This window comes from Chiloscyllium plagiosum, unplaced genomic scaffold (genome assembly GCF_037043375.1).
Source record: "Chiloscyllium plagiosum isolate Xiang-an unplaced genomic scaffold, Cpla_swu_hap1 HiC_scaffold_27, whole genome shotgun sequence".
Taxonomy (NCBI): domain Eukaryota; kingdom Metazoa; phylum Chordata; class Chondrichthyes; order Orectolobiformes; family Hemiscylliidae; genus Chiloscyllium; species Chiloscyllium plagiosum.
In genome coordinates, this window is record NW_028270165.1 from 92,237,943 (window position 1) to 92,250,284 (window position 12,342).

Here is a 12,342-nt window from a genome sequence, read left to right on the forward strand (position 1 = left end):
CAGCGATGTTCCCTCCCTTTCAGCCTCGTCACGGGAAGAGCCTGGTTCGCTGGTGCTCGTCAGGAACTGGACTGGCAAAGGTCTCCAACCTTGTTGGGATGGCCCCTTCCAGGTTTTACTTCCCACCCCCTTGGCGGTCACAGTCGCTGGGCGCTCAGCTTGGGTCCACCTGCACCATTGTAAATTGATTGACTGCACCAATCAAAAGGGGGGAAGAGGAGGAGAGAATCCTGGAATCCCAACAAAAGGAGTGGACCCTGTCCAGTTGGGTTTTTGAATCTTGCTGTTGTTCTAATGTTAATCTTATTACAGATACTTGAACTAAGAGGAGGGACTTGTGGGGGATCGCCTATCTCCTTACCTTTCTGATCACGTACAACATCCTGATGGGGAAAGCCACTAAGTATGGATGCAACCAGGAATGATCAGAGATTATCCACCACCTATGCTGAGATGATGTCCAGTGCACTGGACCAGACGCCTTTGACGTGTGGAACGTGATGAAGATTGATTATTGCAATGGACTCTTACATCAGAAAGACCAGATGGTCCATCTGGACAGTAGAAATCAGTGAGAGTTACCATGTCGTTACCATGTTTTTATGATTTTACCTGCAGACGCAAGCCGAGTGCGGATAAAAATGATCAACCCTGTTATTATAGTAAATATTTTAAGGACGCCCAGGAACACCATCCCTTTTTGCAGGAAGGCCGACTCGAGAAAAGGGAAGCCTGATAGGGGAAACTCCTCAATCCACAAACAACTTATTTATACAGGCCCACAGAATGCTCTTCACCCCAGAGGCAGTAGTATGTTACTCCTCTCTATCGGTAGATGACTTACTTGCCCCGTCCCCAGTCCCCGATTCCAATCTATTCGTCAGACTTCCGACTGCCGACCCTGCGAAGCGAAATATCACTTTCCAATACCTCCGGTCTGTGAAAACAAACAGCAGGTGAAACACTGGCTGGGGTACGGCAGGCCTTATGCGGCACATGGACCTGGAACGGAACCCTTCCCTTGTGCATTTATAGGCCTTTTCTCTTTTCAGAACCTGATTCTGTCACCAAGACTATGTACAATAGGTCTCAGGGAGAGCCCAATGGGAATAGCATTCTGAGGACCATTGTCTCCCATACAGTGCGAGTGCTCGAGTCACTTGGCCCATTTTTTACAGCGCTCAAGCAACTCCTCTTGCAAAACGTCGACCCTTTACTCCTGTAGACCTGACCAGACCCCCTGCTGTAATATTTCAGTAATCTATTTTGACAAACTCTCTGTAATATATACCAAACCAGACTATTATTTCTTCAGCTAAGGTAAAGCTACCAATTTCCTTGTCCTGGATGGCAAAGATGTCCCTCATAAGGTCACTATCAGAGACCTTGTTCCCACAACAGTACCTTGTCCTGGCCAGTGGACAAGTCGATGGAACCTCCATCTGAGGGGGATGCAGTGGTCGGTCTCAGCCAACCTTGCTCCAACTGGAAGGATCCCAAGGGACTGGGTGACAATACAGGACACCCGATAGGCTGGGGAATCCAGAGTACCCTGAGGTTGGAAGGATCGGCAGGGGTGTCAAGTCAACAGAACCGCAATTCCCTCTTTTGCGGCCTGACCATTCGAGGAAATAAGACTAAAGAGGCTCTGGAACAGAGTAAACTGGGATTATCAGACCTGTGTCTTTACTCTGTGCAGAATCGGTATGCCTTAGACTACATACTCCCCCAGGAGGGTGAGGTCTGCACCATTGTCCAAGATAAATGCACTATGGGCATTCCCAATCTGACTGGCAATATTACTAATATACAAGAAGAGATTCAGATATTCCTTGACAGAATGACTGAAGGGACCAGTTGGGGAAACTGCAGATCGGGCTGATGGTACAATTGGCTTATCAATTTAGCTATGTCTGTTTGTCAGTATTGGTATTGTTAGGTATTTAATTGCTCGGCTTATGAGGTCCCTTAGTGACATAGATTTGCCCCAGAAGATGCTCCTTTTCCGATCCGATGGCTCACCCACACGTGTCGATGGCGATGATAAATATGACCAGATGAGCTGCGAAGATGGTGGTGCCACTCTACAGGAAGGGCATTCGTTTGGACTAGCATTCTCTTTCAGTTATCGCAGTGCAATCAAAGGGAGGAATGAGTGTGTGGGCATCTGGGTGATAAAGTCTATAGCCTTAAAACTTGCCTTTAAACATTCAGACTAAAATGTAATGCTGAATTATTGAATACATTTACTGCACTAGAAAATAAACAGGCAGGAAGGCTCAGAAAGAAGAGAGAACTTAAAGATATAGACACCTGGGCTCACCAAGTGATAACAGGATGTTGTGAGGCAATTAAGAACGTTTGCCTCAGCATCGGTGAATCTGTGTGAACAGGACCCCAAGTGATAACATTCACAGCCGTTCCCTTGTGAGACCATTTTAGTGCTGAGGCTGTTAAATCCCCTAGAAAATTAACTCAGTGTTTATCTGCACTGGATTGAAATGAATTGCATTTTGGGACTTTCTGATGATATCGAGTAGCCATTACTGGTTATTAAATACAAACTCTGTAAAAGGAAATATTGATAAAGCTTTACCTTATTTGCTGCAGCCGAGGCTCCAGCGGAGGAAACAGGCCGCGGGCATACTTCCGGCTTCGGGATGGCCACGCCCCCAGTACTGGTCCCGCCCCCTCCTCGAACAATGCCACACGTAAACCCCGCCCCTTCCCAACTCTGCTCATTAACCCCGCCCCTTCGATACGCATGTCATTAAATCCGTCCTTTTGAACGCTGCTCGTAATGCCCGCCCCTTCGAGACAAAGCCCCGCCTCTTGGACCCAAACATCTTTCCCCATCGAGCACCAAAGTCTGCCCTTTTGCCGCGGTCCCCGCGCGAGTCAAAACCACGCCCCCTGACTCCACGCGCTCCCGCTCACAAAGCCACGCGCCTCCAGGTTGGACGCGCCGCTCCGCCCGCTGACCCTTGCCCCGCCTACTAGCTCGTGACCCTCTCACGAGACACGCCCCGCCCATGAACTTCCCCCTCCCCCCAAACCCGCCCTCCAAACTAAACCCCGCCCACCCAGGTGTATTTGGAAGCACTAGCTTCTCCAGCGCTGCTCCTTCTGCCGGTGGCTGTGCTGCAGGATCATAAGACACAGAATTAATAGCAAAACATGAGACCATAAGACATAGGGGTGGACGTCACGCCATTCGGCCCATCGAGTCCACTCCGCCATTCAATCATGGCTGATGGGCATTTCAACTCCACTTACCCGCATTCTCCCCGTAGCCCTTAATTCCTTGTGACATCAAGAATTTATCAATTTCTGCCTTGAAGACATTTAGCGCCCCAGCCTCCACTGCACTCTGTGGCAATGTATTCCACAGGCCCACCACTCTGGCTGAAGAAATGTCTCCGCATTTCTGTTCTGAATTTACCCCCTCTAATTCTAAGGCTGTGTCCACGGGTCCTAGTCTCCTCGCCTAACGGAAATAATTTCCTAGCGTCCACCCTCTCCAAGCCATGTATTATCTTGTAAGTTTCTATTAGATCTCCCCTTAACCTTCTAAACTCCAATGAATACAAACCCAGGATCCTCAGCCGTTCCTCATATATTCGACCTACCATTCCGGGTATCATCCGTGTGAATCTCCGCTGGACACGCTCCAGTGCCAGTATGACCTTCCTGAGGTGTGGGGATCAAAACTGGACACAGTACTCCAAATGGGGCCTAACCAGAGCTTTATAAAGTCTCAGTAACACAACAGTGCTTTTATATTCCAACCCTCGAGATAATTGACAACATTGCATTCACCTTCATAATTCCGGACTCAACCTGCATATTTACCTTTAGAGAATCCTCAACTAGCACTCCCAGATCCCTCTGATCAGTTCACAGTGTAATGCAACCGGTGCAATTTTTGGAACAAACCAGGAACGCAGCTGAGTCCTTCATCTTTTAGAATGGGTTGCAGGTTTCAGTTCATCAATATATAAATTCCAGAACGATAGATCAGATTCCCTACAGTGTAGAAACAGGCCCTTCGGCCCAACAAGTTCACACCGACGCGCCGAAGAGCAAAACACCCAGCCCCATTCCCTGTCACCTAACACTACGGGGCAATTGAGCTTGGCCAATTCACCCAACACGCACGTCTTTGGACTGTAGGAGGAAACCCTCGCAGACATTGGGGGGGTGGGGGAAGTGAACCTGGGGCTCTGGCGCTGTGAGGCAGCAGTGGTAACCACAAAAAAAGTGACATTTTCTGTTTTTTAGTGGCAGCTGCAGCCCAGGAGTGGAGAGTCACTGAGTTGAGGTTTTAAATTTGAAGTCGGAGAGCAGAGGTTCCTGGGAAAGGAGGGACGACTTATTTTTATTTCCTTCCTGCTGTATAAGTCAGTGGGTACTGTTGAGGGGGGCAAAACGACCTACCAGGCGTATGCACTGGAGCCCAGGTCTCTGGCACAGAGCCTGTCCCTGTTGCACCAGAAGGGAAGGAGGGAAAGGAGGAGAGTGTTAGTCATTAGGGACTCAATAGTTAGAGGGTCAGATAGAAGGTGTGTTGGGAATGAGCAAGACTCGTGGTTAGTGTGTTGCCTCCCAGGTGCCAGGGTGCGTGAAGTCTCGGATCGTATCTTTGGGTTCCTGAAGGGAGAGGGTTTCCAACCCCAAGTCATGGTCCATGTAGGTACCAACAACATAGGTAGAAATGTGAGAAACAGAACTCACTCACAAATCAATCAGCCTGAGACAAAGCCTTGGAAACAAGAACAATTTATTACAGTCTTGCAAGTACCAGACACTTCTGCAACCAAGCAGAAATGTGCGCCAAAACAGAGCCTGTTAGCTTTCTTATTGAGTTTACAAGTTGTGGAATCACACCTCCCTTTTCCCATCCTATCATAAGCCGATTACCTCACTTGTCAGTTATTTTCTTATCTGGCCATCCCGCTGTCCTTGTCTGCATTCTTTGTTCCTCGTTTGTTACAGCTTGTTCTTTTGTCCACTTTCTCTAATCTTACAATAAGCTTTATTGTGAAATGCTGCTGTTGCTTCTTTTTGTGGTCAACTACGACACTTTAAAGTTATTTCCTCGCGTAAAACTATTTTCTTTAAAAGACCCTCTATATTCATTAAAGTCTTAGCCTTCAGTATGCGACATGCTACAAGAATTCCACGACCGATTGTATAATGTTCCACTACTTGGAGTTCTTTCATAGGCCTCTGCAGAGTTCAAGGGAGAGGGAAGAGGGGATTAGCAAAATTATTCTGGGTAGGAGTGAAAGGAACAGGGTGGTCATTATGGGGGACTTTAACTTCCCCAACATTGACTGGAAATGCTTTCACTCTAGTACGTCGTATGGATCAGTTTTTGTCCAGTGTGTGTGCAGGAAGGCTTTCTGACACAGCATGTCGAAGGGCCGACAAGAGGGGTGGTCACACTGGATCTGGTGCTTGGTAATGAACCAGGCCGGGTGTTTGATTTAGTGGAAGGTGAGCACTTTGGAGAGAGTGACCATAATTCAGTTGGTTTTCATTTAAAGGGATAGGAACATGCCACAGGTCAAGAGTTATCGATGGGACAAGGGCAATTATAATGCAATTAGGCAAGACTTAGGATGCATAGAATAGGGTAGCAAAATGCAGGGGATGGGAACAATTGAAATGTGGAGCTGGTTTAAGGAACAGATATTGTGTGCCCTTGATAGGTATGTCCCTGTCAGGCAGGGAGTGCTAAGGTAAGGGAACCATGGTTTTCAAGAGAAATTGCATCTCTTGTTACAAAGAAGGAGGAGGCTTATGTGTTGTTGAGGCAAGATGGTTCAGATGAGGCGATGGAGAGTTACAGATCAGCTAGGAAGGATTTAAAGAGACAGTTAAGAGCAAAGAGAGGACATGAGCAGTCTTTAACACATAGAATAAAGGCGAACACCTTCAACACATTGTCTAACTATCTCCATTGTTATCAGCCAACCCGAGAATGCAACTTTAAAAAAAGGGTTTTGTGATTTACACATGGAAGAAGTGAAACTAATCACTGTATTCTAACAGATGAAAGGCTTAACAGACAATCAATTCTTCAATGTATAATTTCAGTTACATCACACAGCAAATTTTTGTTATAAATTCTGTGTTACGATCGAGCCCTCCACAATCACCTGATGAAGGAGCGTCGCTCCGAAAGCTAGTGTGCTTCCAATTAAACCTGTTGGACTATAACCTGGTGTAGTGTGATTTTTAATTCTGAAGAAGGGTTACACCCGAAACATTGACTTCTCCACCTCCTGATACTGCCTGGCTTGCTGTGTTCTTCCAGCCTCCCGCCTGTCTATTTTGCCAATTAAGACACAGACCTGGAGCACCGTTTCCAGAGTCTGTCCCCACCCCGACACTCTCCCTTTCCTTTTAGTTGCTGCAAGTCAACAACTGAATCCCAAAATGAAAATTAAATGGAAAAGGTGGCAAGAGAAGAGTGCGCATACTCACAGATAATGGACAGAGGAATTTGCAGTCTGGGATAAAGCTCAATCTTCATTCAGACACGAGCAGCAGCTTCGGAACCTCATTGTCCAACTTCCGTATTCACGAGGTGACTCTGATTGGCAGGAGGACCAATGTCCTTCCAGTCCTCCAGGCGTCCCTATTGGGCAATCAAAAAGAGATCGCGCGCCTTTTTTAAACGCACAGTGACGAGCATGCCCACGAATTTGCTGACACCGACAAACATGCGCACTGCGTTGCTGACACCGGCAAACATGCGCACTGCGTTGCTGACACCGGCAAACATGCGCAGTATGCTCTTTGGGATGGTTGGTGTTCCTGACAGATTTTGAGTGTCCAAATGCCAACAGGGAAAAAAAGGGGTCGAGCCACAATTTTTTTCCCCTGTGTTTCGACATTTTATTGCTTCCACATTTTGTCTGACTCCTCAACTTTTGTATGTCTTTTCCCCTTGTTGGGAGAGAGTGTGCCCCAGTGAGCTGTCTGTGAGAAGGAGCTGGAACCAGACACACAGACTGAAGTAACATTACACTGTTCGCAGCAGGGGGTGACTGTACACGTTTCCTGAGTGTGATCACAGTTTCAGTTGTTCATCAGAAACAGGGAGCTGAAAGGACACCAGAACTGCGGAGAAGCCGTGGAAATGTGGGGAATGTGGGAAGGGATTCCATTCCCTGTCGGCACTGGAGACACATCATTCTGGATTAGTGGTGCTGGAAGAGCACAGCAATTCAGGCAGCATCCGAGGACAGGCAAAATCGACAGTCCCCACCCCCACCCTCCTCTAGCTGATCTCTCCATGCTTCAGGCTCTCTGCCTTTATTCCTGATGAAGGGCTTTTGCCCGAAACGTCGATTTTGCCTGTCCTCGGATGCTGCCTGAATTGCTGTGCTCTTCCAGCACCACTAATCCAGAATCTGGTTTCCAGCATCTGCAGTCATTGTTTTTACCTACTGGAGACACATCAGTTCAGTCGCAATGCGGAGAGGCAGTTCTTCAATTACAACATTATTTCCCAATGACAAAAACAGATTCACGCTGACAGAACTTATACAAGTGCCCTGTCTTCACATCTTTAATCACAGCTTTGAACATTTTCCCTGACATATGTTAAGGTAAATTGTCTGCGGTTTCCTGTTCTCGGTCTGCCTTTTTGGAGAAAGGAGTTTTCCAATCTACATAAACCTTCCCTGAAACTAATAAGGTTTGGAAAATTAAAACCAATGCATTAACTATTTCACTAGCTAGTTTTTCTTTAAAGATCTAGAATGAAATCCTTTGGACCCCTGGGACTTGTGAGCTTGTATTCCAACAGTTTACTCAGTACTACCTCCCTGGTAATTGTTATTGTCTTCAGTTCCTCCTTCCCTTTCAGTTCCTGATTTCCAGCCAGTTATAAGCAGTTACTTGTATCCTCTCTACTGAAGACAGATTCAAGCTCTTTTCAATTCATCGAGCATCTCTTTATCCTCTGATATTGAATCCCCAGACTCATTTTTTTAAAGAACCAACACTTACTTTGTTAACTTTTTTTAAGAAAAGCTGACGAAACTTTCCTTCCTGTTTTTATACTTTTGGCTAACTTTCTAACTCTAATTGCTGTGCTCCTGCCTCCATTATTTCTGATGTTTGCCCCAGCTCTTAACCAAGGCCAGTTCCATAGAATATGCAGTCAGGTTGATGCGAGAGTTAAGTGCTGCAAAATACAAAGGCAAATTTTTCATCTCCAGAAAGTCTTAGTACTGAACACGATAACATTCACTTTGAAATATTGTTCATTCAACCTTCACAAGCACATCTTCCAGGTTCAAAATCCCACAATGACACCCAGTTTTGTTATGATCTTTAATTTTGAAGAGAAATTTGAATATTCAGTGATTAACTGGAAGAACTGTTCACAAGGTTTTCACATTTTTAAACAAAAACAAATCAACTGGATTAAATTAGCAGAATAGCATGTATGGCCTTAAATTGTAAATCTAGTTTTCTTTTGAGTGATGGAGCAGGTCTATACCAGATGAGGATCTAATACCAGGATTTAGGCTGTTGTCACAAAATAGCATCACAATATAAAGTAATAGAACAATGTGTCTTCAGGCTGCAAATTAACGCTGTGTTTAAAATAGCTAAAAGCTGCATTTCTGCATTCCTGAGCTAACTGAATCACAGGTTAAGCAAACAATGCCTTCTTCATAGTATGGATCTAATTAAGCTAGATAGGACATTACCGACCAGTCCTAGCTAACCTTGAAGCACAGGTATGAGGAGATAATGCATGTGACACAACATTAACCCAATGATATTTCCTGGGAAACAATCTGTTGTCCATTATGTAATTTTATTACAGTTTATTGGATTTACTCTGTAATTAAGGCTGTACTGTCTCTTAAGAAACATATGAAAATTGATATTTTATTCCAAGTTAATCACGCAGTTTCTCCAAGGAACACAGAATATTTTAATATCTGTGTTGCTGGACAATCTTTGCCCGGCCGTTACAAATTAAAGTGTGAAACCTTGCTGAAGCAAACCATAATCCTCGTGTTCATTTGACCAATCTCAGAACTGAGAGACCCCTCCTGGGGGTTGAGATCTTCAACTCTCACTGTGCTTTTGGTGTGACCCATGATTACAGAGACTTGTGGGAACATAGAGGATTTGAAACCCCCACGGGGCAGACTAATAGTAATGCTGTTTTGTCCAATCAATCTGACAGCTCTCAAGATGTTCAGCTCATGCTGAGGCAATGGATACAGTCTCCAAAGGAATGAACAGATGGATGATGCTGCCAAGCAGGCAGCCTTCCACCCCAAACTTCTGGTCCCATTGGGTGCCCAGCAAAACCCAGATAGAGACAATATGGGGGTGGGAATGCCAGGCCTGGGTATGGGACTGAAATCACAGGGGAGGCCCCCTGCTGAGCAGCACAAACTATGGCCTCAAATAGGGTACTCCCTCGATACTCAAACCGAAAGGTGGGTGACCCCTGATGGACTACTTTGTGTTCCTTCTTTGCTGCTGCCTTTTTCAATTGATTATGTGCATTATTGTACACACGTGGGCAAGGAGGGAATGGTTAATACTGTATTACAAACCTGGTGTCACCCAGATTTCCAGAAAGCAGCTAAGAAAAGAGCTGAAGCATGTTTAATTTGTAAACAAATAGGATGCATGGTTTAAGAGGGATGCCCTGAGGTTGTTAACCACCTCCTTGTCTGGTCAGCCTTTTTACTTGTCTACAACTTGCTTTTAGAGTCACAGAGATGTACAGCATGGAAACAGACCCTTTGGTCCAACCCATCCATGCCGACCAGATATCCCAATCCAATCTAGTCCCACCTGCCAGCACCCGGCCCATATCCTTCCAAACCCTTCCTATTCATATACCCATCCAAATGCCTCTTAAATGTTGCAATTGTACCAGCCTCTACCACATTCTCTGGCAGCTCTTTTCATACACATACCACCCTCTGCATGAAAATGTTGCCCCTTGGGTCTCTTTTATATCTTGCCTCTCTCACCCTAAACCTATGCCCTCGAGTTCTGGACTCCTCGACCCCAGGGAAAAGACTTGGTCTATTTATACTATCCATGCCCGTCCTGATTTTGTAAACCACTATAAGGTCACCCCTCAGCCTCCGACGGTCCAGGGAAAACAGCCCCAGCCTGTTCAGTCTCTCCCTGTAGCTCAGATCCTCCAACCCTGGCAACATCCTTGTAAATCTTTTCTGAACCCTTTCAAGTTTCACAATATCTTTCTGATAGGAAGGAGACCAGAATTGCACGCAATATTCCAACAGAGGCCTAACCAATGTCCTGTACAGCCGCAACATGACCTCCCAACTTCTGTACTCAATACTCTGACCAATAAATAAAAGCATACCAAATGCCTTCTTCACTATCCGATCTACCTGGGACTCCACTTTCAAGGAGCTATGAACCTGCACTCCAAGGTCTCTTTGTTCAGCAAGACTCCCTAGGACCTTACTATTAAGTAAATAAGTCCTGTTAAGGTTTCCAAAATGCAGCACTTCGCATTTATCTGAATTAAACGTCATCTGTCACTTCTCAGCCCATCGGGTCCAGAACCTGTTGTAATCTGAGGTCACCCTCTTCGCTGTCCACTACACCTCCAATTTTGGTGGCATCTGCAAATTTACTAACTGTACCTCTTATGCTCACATCCAAATCATTTATGTAAATGACAAAACGTAGAGGGCCCAGCACCGATCCTTGCGGCACTCCACTGGTCACAGGCCTCAGTCGGAAAAATAACCCTCCACTGTCACCCTCTGTCTTCTACCTTTGAGCCCATTCTGTAACCAAATGACTAGTTCTACCTGTATTCCGTGAGATCTAATCTTGCTAATCAGTCTCCCATGGGGAACCTTATTGAATGCCTTACTGCAAGTCCATATAGATCACATCTATCCTCTTTGTTACTTCTTCAGAAAAACTCAATCAAATTTGTGAGACATGATTTCCTATGCACACAGTCATGTTGACTATCCCTAATCAGTCCTTGCCTTTCCAAATACATGTACATCCTGTCCCTCAGGACTCCCTCCAACAACTTGCCCACAAATGACATCAGGCTTACTGGTCTACCACCCTTCTTGAACAGTAAAACCATGTTAGCCAAGCTCCAGTCTTCCGGCACCTCACCTGTGACTATTGACGATAATATCTCAGCAACAGGCCCAGCAATCACTTCTCTAGCTTCCCACGGAGTTCTAGGCTACAGCAGATCAGGTCCGGGGGATTTATCCACCTTTATGTTTCAAGACATCCTATACTTCCTCCTCTGTATTTTAGGGTGTAGGTTATGGAGGATTGGCAGTGCTAAATGACCCTTAGTGCCCTGGGATGTACAAGTTAGGATAGATTAGCCATGGGAAATATGGAGAAAGGGGTTAGGTATGGGTGGGATGCTCTTCAGAGGGCCAGTGTGGAATAGATGGGCCGAATGGCCTGCTTCCACATTGTTGGGATTCTATGACCCTCCCCACAAAGGAGCATTTTATCTGCATCTATCCTGTCAAGCCCCTTTCAGAATTCTACTGGTTTCAATAAGATCACTTCTGGTTCAGAGAGGTAGACAGCACAGAAACAGACCCTTCTGTCCAACCCGTCCATGCCGACCAGGATTCCCAAAATAACTAGTCCCACTTACTTATATTTGGCCCGTATCCCTCTGAACCTTTCTATTCATGTACCCATCTGAATGTCGCTTAAATATTGTAACTGTCCCCGCATCTACCACTTCCTCAGCAAGTTCATTCCATATGCAAACCACCCTGTACCAAAACGTTGTCCCTCAGGCTCCTTTTAAATCTCTCTCCCCTTACTTTAAAAAATATGCCTCCTAGTTTTGAGCACCTCTACACTAAGGCAGAGCCCTTTGCTATTCACCTTACCTCCACTCCTCATGGTTTTATAAATCTCAATGACATTACCACTCAACCTCCTGCACTTCAGTGAAAAGTGTCCCAGTCTCTCCTTATAACTCAAACCCTCCAGTCCTGGCAATGTCCTGATAAATCGTTACCGAACCCTCTCTAATAGTATTCTTCCTATTACAGGGCCACCAGAACTGTACTCAGTACTCTAAAAGTGGCCTCACCAACATCCTGTACAACCTCAACATGGTGTCCCAACCCCTATACCCAATGGGGTGAACAATTAAGGCAAGTGTGCTAAACACCTTCTTAACCACCCTGTCTCCCAGTGATGCAGCTATGCACCTGAATCCTCCCATGTCTCTGTTCTCCAACAAGGCTCAAGGCCCTATCATTACCTGTATAGGTCCGCCCTTCCTTGTTTCAGCAAAATGCA

The 12,342-nt window shown here is 45.8% G+C and overlaps 2 protein-coding genes across 2 annotated transcripts in view; one reads left to right on the plus strand and one right to left on the minus strand.

The window, feature by feature from the left end:
* LOC148145024 (uncharacterized) overlaps positions 1 to 4,228 on the minus strand; it is a 93,522-nt gene extending 89,294 nt beyond the window's left edge. Inside the window, exons 1-2 of the mRNA XM_087975457.1 lie at positions 2,597 to 4,228; positions 845 to 937 (exon numbers count right to left, since the gene is read on the minus strand). The gene's annotated coding sequence lies outside the window, so the exon portion shown is untranslated. The remainder of the gene's footprint in view (positions 1 to 844; positions 938 to 2,596) is intronic.
* Positions 1 to 12,342, plus strand: part of LOC148145025 (uncharacterized) — a 161,548-nt gene that overhangs the window by 22,352 nt on the left and 126,854 nt on the right. The gene's annotated exons all lie outside the window — the stretch shown is intronic.